This window comes from Pteropus alecto, unplaced genomic scaffold (assembly GCF_000325575.1).
Source record: "Pteropus alecto unplaced genomic scaffold, ASM32557v1 scaffold137, whole genome shotgun sequence".
NCBI lineage: Eukaryota > Metazoa > Chordata > Mammalia > Chiroptera > Pteropodidae > Pteropus > Pteropus alecto.
Window position 1 is genome coordinate 2,619,373 of NW_006440135.1, and position 9,953 is coordinate 2,629,325.

General features: G+C 48.3%; 1 pseudogene; it reads left to right on the forward strand.

The window, feature by feature from the left end:
* Positions 1-4,558: 4,558 nt before the first annotated feature.
* On the forward strand, positions 4,559-4,677 carry LOC112484098 (annotated as a pseudogene).
* The last annotated feature ends 5,276 nt before the right edge of the window (positions 4,678-9,953 follow it).

The following is a 9,953-nucleotide window of genomic DNA, read 5'->3' on the forward strand; positions in this document are numbered from 1 at the left end:
GTGCAGATCTGCAACTTTCCTGTGAGGTGGGTGATGCTGTTCCCATTTGCCAGATGAGGAAACCGAGTCCCCAAGAGGCCAAGTGGTCCACCCGATGCCACGCAGTTAAGCGCGAGAGGTCAGGATTACAAACCACTTATCCTAGCTTCTGACCCTCAACATTTTGCTGTTTCACCTTATTGTCATTTGGGGCCAGGTGACCATATGTTTTGGAGATCATTTCTGCACATTATAGGATGTTTAGCAGCGCTCCTGGATTCTACTCACTAGATGCCAGTAGCAAACACCCCATTCTGTCACGACAATCCAAAATGTCTCCAGATGTGGCTAATGTTCCCTGGGGGGCGAAATCGCTCTTAACTGAGAGCTACCGCATCACACAGTATGGTCCTACACTTACCGGCCTACGGAAGCTACAAGCCTTGTAAATGTATCTGCACAATACACAAGAGTGTGAAAACACATGTGATTTTATCGTGACCTAGAGATAAAAACACTCTTAATAATTGGGTGAATTTCCTTCCAGTCATTTTTCTATATGTTTATTGTACAAAATAGGATATTCATATAGGTATATCTTAACGATTCTTTAGCATTCAATTTTATGATTACTAATATAATTAAAAACTCCAGAGTTATTGAAATTCAGGCTGTCTCCAATGTTTAGTGTTATGCATTACATTGAATCGATACTATTTATTCTTCTATATTTTGTGTGTCTTTATTTCCTTAGGGGAGAAATAGCTTAGAAAAAATATTTCTGGGTTAAAAGATATCCCTATTTTTTTTATTTTATTAAATTTATCGGGGTCATATTTGTTAACAAAATTATATAGGTTTCAAGTGTACAATTCTATAATACGTCATGTGTATATTGCGTTGTGTGTTCACCACCAAAGTCAAATCTCCTTCCGTCATATATTTGACCTTCTACCCTTTTCTACCTCCATTCACCGCATTTTCTGAGTTTTTGTTTGTTTGTCTTACTTCTTTGTTGCTTTCAGTTTTCTATCCCATACATGAGTGAAATCATAGTCCTGACTTATGCATCTGACTTATTTCACTCAGCATAATGTTCTCAAGGTCGATCCATGGTGTGAGGAAAAGCAGTATTTCACGTTTTCTTCCGGCTGATGCTATTCCATTGCATATATGCACCACAGCTGCTTTATCCTGTCAAAAGACCTCAGTTTTTAAATTTCATTTCATGTTTGACATATCACATTTCTGAAATGTTGTGCCTGTTTAAAATCCTGCCAGAAATGAAGCACGTGCCAATTTTACTGAACCTAAATTGACTTGCTCAAAGTGCGATATATTCGTGTGTGTGCATGTGTGGGGGTGTGTGTGCACAGAAGTTTTCTATGGCTTGTCAAATAGAACCTGAATTATTTTACAAAACCTTGAGTCACCTCAGAGACTATCTACCTTCGCTCTGACAAGAACCTTTATAAAAAGTCACTGCATCTGGTCCCTGGCCACTAGCGGAAGAGCAGATGCGGGTCGGGTGGAGCTGACTGCTGTCTATCGTGGGACAGGAGGCAGGGCTCAGCATGGGGACCGGAGCGCGCAGCGGGGTCCAGGTCTGACGCCGGGACTGCGCGCTCACGGGCGAGTCCGGCCCTGAAGTGTGTGCTTAAGGCTGGGACATCCTCTGCAGAAGCACCTCGGCGTGGCAATCCTGCCTGCGGAAGGCTGGGCGTCGCCAGGTGAAGAAAGCCACCTCTGTACCCAGAGCATAGAGGTCCTCAGGGGTCGGTGCAGGCGACAGAGCCTGAAAGAAGCAAATCAGCACCACGGCGGACAGAGACCTGCCAGGTGATGCTAATGTGGCTGCAAACCGGAAGCTCCCCAGTCAGCTCCTGGCTTTCCTATTTTTTCTTTGAAATCTGACAGGTACGATCTAACGCTGTTTGTTCTGGAGAATGTCTTCGTGGAGGGTCGGAGGTCTCAGGAAGAAAATGCTGAATTTCGTGATAATTTGCAAGAGGAATCCTAGCCTTGATGAGAAAAAAACAAAAACAAAAAAACAAAAAAAACCTTTACACTTGTTATCGAGAAGGCATATGACTTTCTGTGCACAAACGGGGATGGATAAACTCTTGCCACGTCATGAAGAATTATGGAGGAAAGAAAAATGGAACGAGCTAGTCAGATAAATTCCATCCACGATTTCACTGTGAAATATGAATGGGGTTATCTGCTGAGATAACATATCAACCGTCAGCTGACACAGTGTCGCTGCCCAGCCCTCCCGCTGCCGAAGGCGGGGAAGCCACAGACTGTCACCCTGGCGAGCCTGCACCTGCTGCAGCCCCGCGCGGAGCTTATTTTCTGTTCCTCTGCACTCACAGCCCATCGGCCGCGATGGCCAGTCACTGGGACAGATCTGGGGGTTCGCTGAGCCCCGGAGATCTACCGCCCATGGCGGGGAAGGTGCTTCTGAGCTCACGGAATCCCCGAGGGGAAGAAGGAAGCCGTCGGCATTGCGCTTTACCACGCTTTCGCACCTCGAAGGAGCAGGGTCATTCACCCATCCGAGTCCTCCCCTGGGGAGCTCACGCCATCCCTCTCAACAAGGAGGCCCTTGAGACAGTAGAAGCGATGGCTGGACGCCCCCGGCTCTTTATTTATTGTGTTGAACAGCATTCCTTCGGCACATATGTAAAATGCATACGGATACATTTCTGTAGATAAAAGAAATGGAGATAAATTTAGAAGGGTAAAAACACATGTTCGCCACGGCTCTGCGTTTTACACTCTGGCTTCTCCCGGCAGCAGTAAGAGGCCGTCATTACTATCCAGTCGGAGGGGCCCAAGCTCAGTGAGGTCGACACCGCCGGCGAACGAGCTTCAGGATGACCTCGGAATCGGTGCTTCTGCTCCGTCGCCCAGGTGCCGTGTGCGTGCAGCTTCCCGTTCCGCGTGCCGGAGCCCACCGTTCGTTACGTCCTTCACTTCGCCTGCTCACAGTCCTCCGATGATGGGGCACGGACCAAAGTAGAGTCACAGAAGCAGGAAAAGCAGAGCGACAGGAGACAGAAGGAGGAGGGGGAGGGGCGGAGGGGGCGAGATGGCAGATTGGTATGGATGTGCGTCTGGGGAGGTGGCTTGAACTGAGTACTTGATTGGAGACTTGAAAGTCGACGTCAAAACCAATGGCCCAAGGAGCACAAGTGTGTTGCTCTGAGTGGGAGAGGCCAGCGGGAATCCAGAGATGCCATGTCCTCAGCGCCCGGCAACAGCTGGGCCACACTCTGGAGAGGGGCCCGTGTCTCAGCATCCCAGGGAGTGACACGGGGCTCCCGTGTCATTTATGTGTGGCTGGTGCCCTCCTGCTTTGGAGAGAAAGGGGTAAATGAGGTTTTTAAGGTCCCATTTACATTATCCTGGTGATTAAAGATGTTCGATCTCTCCACTGCACTGGCCTGGCTTGGTGCAAACAATTCAGGGACTCTGAGCCCACCCACTTCAAGAGCGAGGCCGTCAAGATGCACCTGAAGTTTGGTTTAAGTCTAACGCATGATTTTTAGATCCATGAGATAGTATTATATTTCATACGAGTTCCTCAAATATTTGTATAATGTTCCGTGTCCCATAAGTTTCGCTTATGATTTACTGTTTCTCTGTGATATAATATCCATTAAAGCAATTTAGTGGCCCAGACCCTCAAGACATACCTTGAGAGTTTTATCATTTAAGGAATATTTAAACAAAGAACAAATGTAAGTGTTAATGCAATGACCTGGCTTAGAGTTCTAATTAAAATAAACTTAGAACCAGTGATTGGATCTATTAAGTTAGACATTGATAGATGGGCACAGCTGAACCTTACAGTTTGGAAAAGGTTAATATAATAAAGATCAATGTCTTATCAAGGTTTTACATATACCTTTAATTTTTCTGTAATATATACTCCAAAATATTTTTAAACTAAGTAAAATAGTAAAAATACAAATATTTGGAGTAAAGATAAGAAAAGAAGAATCTGCTATGAGAATGACTTCATCTACTAGTGTGGGAGTTTCAAATAACGAAATTCAACAGAATGTAGCATAAATCTTAGCAAAGCAGAGTGGTACCGTGTGTGTGTGTGTGTGTGTGTGTGTGTGTGTGTGTGTACCACAAATTAAACGCTTATATTAATTTCCTATTTTTTTGATGAATAACTGAATTTATATGATTCTTTTATCAAAATTAATCTAACTTCATACAACCACAAATTAAATGCTTATATTAATTTCCTATATTTTTGATGAATAACTGAATTTGATTCTTTTATCAAAATTAATCTAACTTCATACATTCCAGAGCCCAAATACCCAATTTCAACAAATTTCTCAGTAAGTTATTTTTGTTCCCACAAAAAAACTAACGAAAAGCAGGAACGTACATGGAACCCTCGGCGAATCAGCCATGTGCGTCCACGCGGACAGCCTCGGCCATTCTGTAGCGTGGGAAGGTAATTAAAGGTATTCTATTTTTGTCTCTGAAAATAATAACAGACTAAATAAGAACACATATGTTTTATAACATGAGAACTTAAGAAAAGCCTGGGGTCTACGGCCACGCCACACTGAACGAGCCTGATCCCGTCCGATCCCGGAGGCTAAGCAGGGTCGGGCCTGGTTAGTACCTGGATGGGAGACCACCCAGGAAGACCTGGTGCTGTAGACTTAAAAAATAAAGGGGTTGTAAGCTGACAAAGTCTCCTTGCAATCTGTGAGGTCAATCGAGGGTTGCCTCGCCTAAAATAAATAAATAAGTAAATAAAACACAAAAGGCCTTTGGTCATTCTGTAATCAGTCCTAAAGAGTAGTATATGGTGAGCAACACTGTAATTTTTGACCTTTAAAAACATCACCTCTTGAACACAGAGCTAGGTGTCCTGGAAGAACAAGTGGAGACTTTGCAGGGCGGAGTAACGAAAGCGGGGAGACTCCACAGAGAAGGTGCTCCGGGGGTGTGCGACAGTCTCTCCTGAGTACTCACTAGTACCTTATCAGTACATCTCTGCCAGGAAACCAAGGACGGGAGCCAACCAAACAGAGAGCAGAAGCTGGAGCCCAGCTTCTGCAGGGAGCCGGGAGCTCTGCTGGATCTGGGAGCCAAAGCCAGAAACCCCGGAACTCCCGGGGTGCTGGGGCGGGCACTCAGGGAGCAGGGGACGATCAGCCCTAGACGAAACCCAGCCGGCAAATCTTAGTGGTAGAACCAAAAGCGATGAACTGTGTTCAGGCACCTTAACTGCATCCGAGAGCAAAGCTCAATATTCATAGAAGTACAAAATTATCCAAAATCCAACGAGGTAAAGTTCCCAAAGCCTGGCATCTAGAACAATACTCAGCAGGCATGCAAAGAGCGGAGAAAAGTCAGTGTGTACTAACCCAGAACTGTCCCCATGTCGGAATTAGGTGACAAAAGCATTAAAGTAATTATTATGATGACCTGTCATATGCCCAAATACTAAGTAGAGGCATAGGAAACATTTAAAAAAAAAAAAAACACTGAAATTGAACATTTAGGGACAGAACAGAAGCTGCAATGTCTCGGATAGAAAGCACTCTAGATGTGGTTAACGGCACGCTAGAAATTACAAAACAAAACCATCATGAACTTGAGGGGACAGTACTGGAAACTATTTAAGACAAGACACTGGTGGTGGGAGGGGTGAGAACAGGATTTAAAAAACGAACAGAATCTCATCCATCTGTGGGACGAACAGACCAATATGGGTATAATTGGAGTCTTTCAGGAAGGGAGAAAGAGGGAAATAGTATGTGAAGAATATTGGCCGCACATAGTGAACATTCAATAAAAACTATGAACCACAGATGTGTAATTTGATAAAAAACTATGAACTCGCAGAAGGTTAATGAATCCCAACCACAAGAAACACACATGAAAAACTCTCCCAAGTCTCGTCCTAATCAAAACCTGGATTAGTTATCTAAGCTGCGTAACAGATTATCCCAAATTATCCCAACACGTAGTGACTTCAAACACTTATTATCAAAATGTCTGAGCGGCAGGATTCCAGGCAGGAGATAGGATCCCTTCTGTCGCTAGGCTGCTAGTGTGGCGTGGACGCGCACTGACCTCAGAGACGGCCCGGGAGAGAGCGCGCTCCCCAGCTCCGTGGGGCAGTGGCTGTTGGCGGGGTGCAGGGCCTCAGTAGCGTTTAGCTGCGAACATCATTGGCTCACCGCCTGGGCTCCACGGGACAGCCCATGACACGTAGCTGGCTCCCATCAGAGTCAGAGAGAGACACACAAGAGTGAAGAAGCCGCAGCGCTTTAAAATGTAATCTCTGCAATTAAATCTGCTGCGGCCTGCGTGCCTGTGCGCCTCCCGAATTCATGGGCTCAAGTCCAAGGCCCCACGGTGTTAAGGATGGTGTCAGGGGGCGGGGCCTCAGGGGCGATCAGGTCACCAGGGCAGAGCCTTCGCGAAAGGGATGCGTGCTCTTACAGGAGGGGCCTGAGCCGCCCCCCTCCCCGGCCCTCCCATCACGTGAGGCCACCCCAGGAAGTCTGCAGCCTCTTGACCAAGCACCTGATTATCCGCGCACCCACTGCTCAAATCGGAGAAGCAGAAGCGAAGCCATCTTAAAAGCCTAATGATCTAAATGTAAACCTGAGCCCAAACGAGGAATGATTGATCGTTTGTTCCTGGTTTTATCCAATTACACGTAATAGGATTTTCCATGAAGATAAAGAAAAATTCATTTCTCATTACGATCCTCGGTGCGTGTGGTGATCACCGCGGGGTTCATGAGAAAGGGAATATCAGCACTGAGACAATTTACACACGCGATAATTTGCTGGGTGTCTCAAAGCAGTGTGAGATTAACCATTTGTGGCAATCTCCACACCGGCCTTAATTCAAAACAAAACGAAACATTAATATTATTTTTCGGAAGCAAAGCTACCTTCTGGGGTTGATAAATAGAACACATCGGCTAATGATTTAAAACTAAAAAGCTGCGACTGTGCTGTTTTCCCAGCAGGGCAAATCTGAAATGCCACGATGACCGGAAAGGCCGGGTAATATGTGTTTCTTGGGCCCCATTCCTCAGGTGACAGAAATGCAGGGACACGCAATACGGGGGTGGCAGCTCTGCCATTGTAGAACACTCTAGAGCACAGACGCTGGCTGTCAGCAAGGACACTGTCTTCGTCTGCTCTGGCGGCTGTGACCAGGTGCAAGGGACTGGGCGGCTTCAGCACACACAGCGACTTCCCAGCCCTGGACGCTGGACTCCGAGATCAGGGCTGGGGTCGGGGGGCTGGCGCCCCTCCTCCGGCCTGCAGACGACCGCCTTCCTGCCTGCGTCAGTGCTAGACAAGGTGAAATCTGTCTACTTCTGTTCTCTTAAAACCACTGTCCTGTCAGATTAGAGCCCCACCGTACGACCTCGTTTAACCTCAGTCGCCTCCTCAAGACCCTGCCTCTTGGGACAGTTATGAGGCGGGGCTTTGACGTGGGTGTCTTGGAGGACACGAATTCATTCATGGCGGATGCTGCACCTCACTTTGTATTTCTGTCCTCGGAAGTCATTAATTCTTGCTGGACCGAGGGATAATTAAGAGCAGGTGACTGTTATGTTGTTTGATAGCTTCGTCCAGCAGCCTCTCCCACTAAGTCTTCTCAAATAATCTGGACAAGCCTCTCTATTTTGTGTGAATGTTTAAGTTAGATATTTCTAGCGGCTTTATTTATCTTTAAGACTAAAGATTATTTTTAATTAGTACGACATTGAAAATGTTTGAATATAGTCATATTGTCATATTTTTTATAGAATCTATATCAAATGGGAGCAGAGCCTATTAAAATAAATCAGGTCATTATTTAGAGTTGTTGTCAAGGAGTTGTTTTGTTTTGTAAAGAAAAGGGATAATCGCGTTCTCATTTCTTGATAAATTTGCAGAAAACTGATAAAATTGCATAGAATGAAATACACATCCATATTCTGATATGGGCTGTCAGGCAACACCTCTATGCAAGGAATGAGGAAACATTCTAGAACATTCCGAAGCCAGTCTGGATTGAGCTTTGATGAAACTCGGTCACCTAATCTTTAGTTGAAGATGCTGAAACGCAGCTTTTGCCGGCCCGAGGATTTCGGTGAGTCGAGTTTTAAGTTACCCGGTCAACTGTTATTCGAGATACAATTACGTACTTAAACGCCAGAGGCACATTCGAAAGTCAAACCAGTCTTTGGTGCGGACTCACCGGCGTCCGCGGTCACGGGCACGGGCACGCCGTACTCCTTCGCTCTCCATCATAACGACCTCCCTCGCCGCATCCGGGCCTGTCCTCTTCCCCGGCGCCGGGCAGCTTACGTGACTTCTTTCCAAGTCTCTGTGACACGACTGTCACCTGCCTCCCCGCTCAGCCCTGGCTCCAGACCCCCGCGGGCGCCGCCGGGATGCTGGGGTGCGGCTGGGATGGCACCCGCCTCCAGCACGCGCCCTCGGCCCCGCATGCCACACCCCTCCGCGGGCTTCACGCCGGATGCTGGGCGGGCCCTGAATCAGGCAGGTGTGGTTACTGCTCCCGGAGCACAGGTGACCAGAGGAAGCTGCAGAAACAGCAGCTGAGCCTCAGGCCCCGCGCCAGGCGTTCTGCCAGGCCGCCCACCCGGGTGTCCTGAGACTCAGCGCCTCCTCTGTAAAATGGGTCCGAGCGCTCTTCGCAGGGGCGTGATTCGATCAAGTGTCTTGTTGTACGTGAACTGCCAGCCTCGTGCCAGCTCGGTCAGTGGCGCCAGGAAGTGTGTATAACTCAGGATCCTAGAAGATCCATGCTCCTCTCAACCTATGGCCAACAAATCTATAGACAGGCTGGTTCCTCACCTGTCAAATGGCATCTTCACAGGCAAAGCAAGGACATTCCAGGAAAAAGGACAGAAGAAATGTTACGGGCCTGTGAGTGTTTTATGATCGTTGGACATTTTATTCTAATTCCTTCTGAACATCTAATAGCTTAATCTGATGAGGAATTGAATAACTTCGGGTGTAAACGGAACTCGGGTGCTCTTGCCAGTGACGAGAAGTCACAGTGCTTTGGACACAATCTAATCACCTAGAATCAGCTGGAGACGCAACTCAGTAGCGTCGCTTAGGTTACTCCAGTGACAGTCCACAGGGGCATCTCCCGTGAGCCCCCGGGCTCCATGTGACGGGGTCCGCAGTCCCCACGGAGCTCCACCTTCCACCGTCTCCCGTAAGCCCCCGGGCTCCATGTGACGGGGCTGGGGTCCGCAGTCCCCACGGAGCTCCACCTTCCACCCTGGGGACAGTGGCCCCGGCGTGGATCCCTGACCTGCGCTGCCCAGTGAGGGTCCTGGGGAAGCGGGTTCCTCTCTCAGGACCCCAAACAAGCACGGAGTAGATGTGGTCCCCTCTGGCCGAGCCACCTGCCGGTTGTGGGCAGCTGCATTTTCAAATGAAGAAGAAGCTGGTCAGCCCGAGCGCAAACCTGGCCCAAGCTGAGACCCCCCCAGGGTGACGGGGGCTGGTCACATCCTGCCGCCAGTGGTCCTTCTCGGACCCTGTCGTGTTCCTGGTCTCCCTCCGGCACCCAGGCACCCGTCTGTCTCCTATGCCCGCGTCGGCCTGTGAGGGTCCTCCATCCAGCCCCCGTGGTGCCACGCAACTCAGTCACCCCCGAAGGCCTCCCGGGGTCTCCCACCGGCGTACCCCACATCGTGTTCTGGAAACATCCTCTAACGTCTTCAAACGCCATGACTTCTTGTTTTTGGAATAGAAATACTCGTTTATATTATTGTTACGTCCAAATCATTTGCAGTTACACGGGAAGACAGAGAAGCGTTTGCAAAGGATTCCGTCAAACCACTCACGACAGGAAGCGGCCGTGCTCCTCGGCCCCCCAAAGCCAGGTGGAGGCGGAGGCGCCGGCCACCAGGCAACGCGCCATTCCAGCCGTTC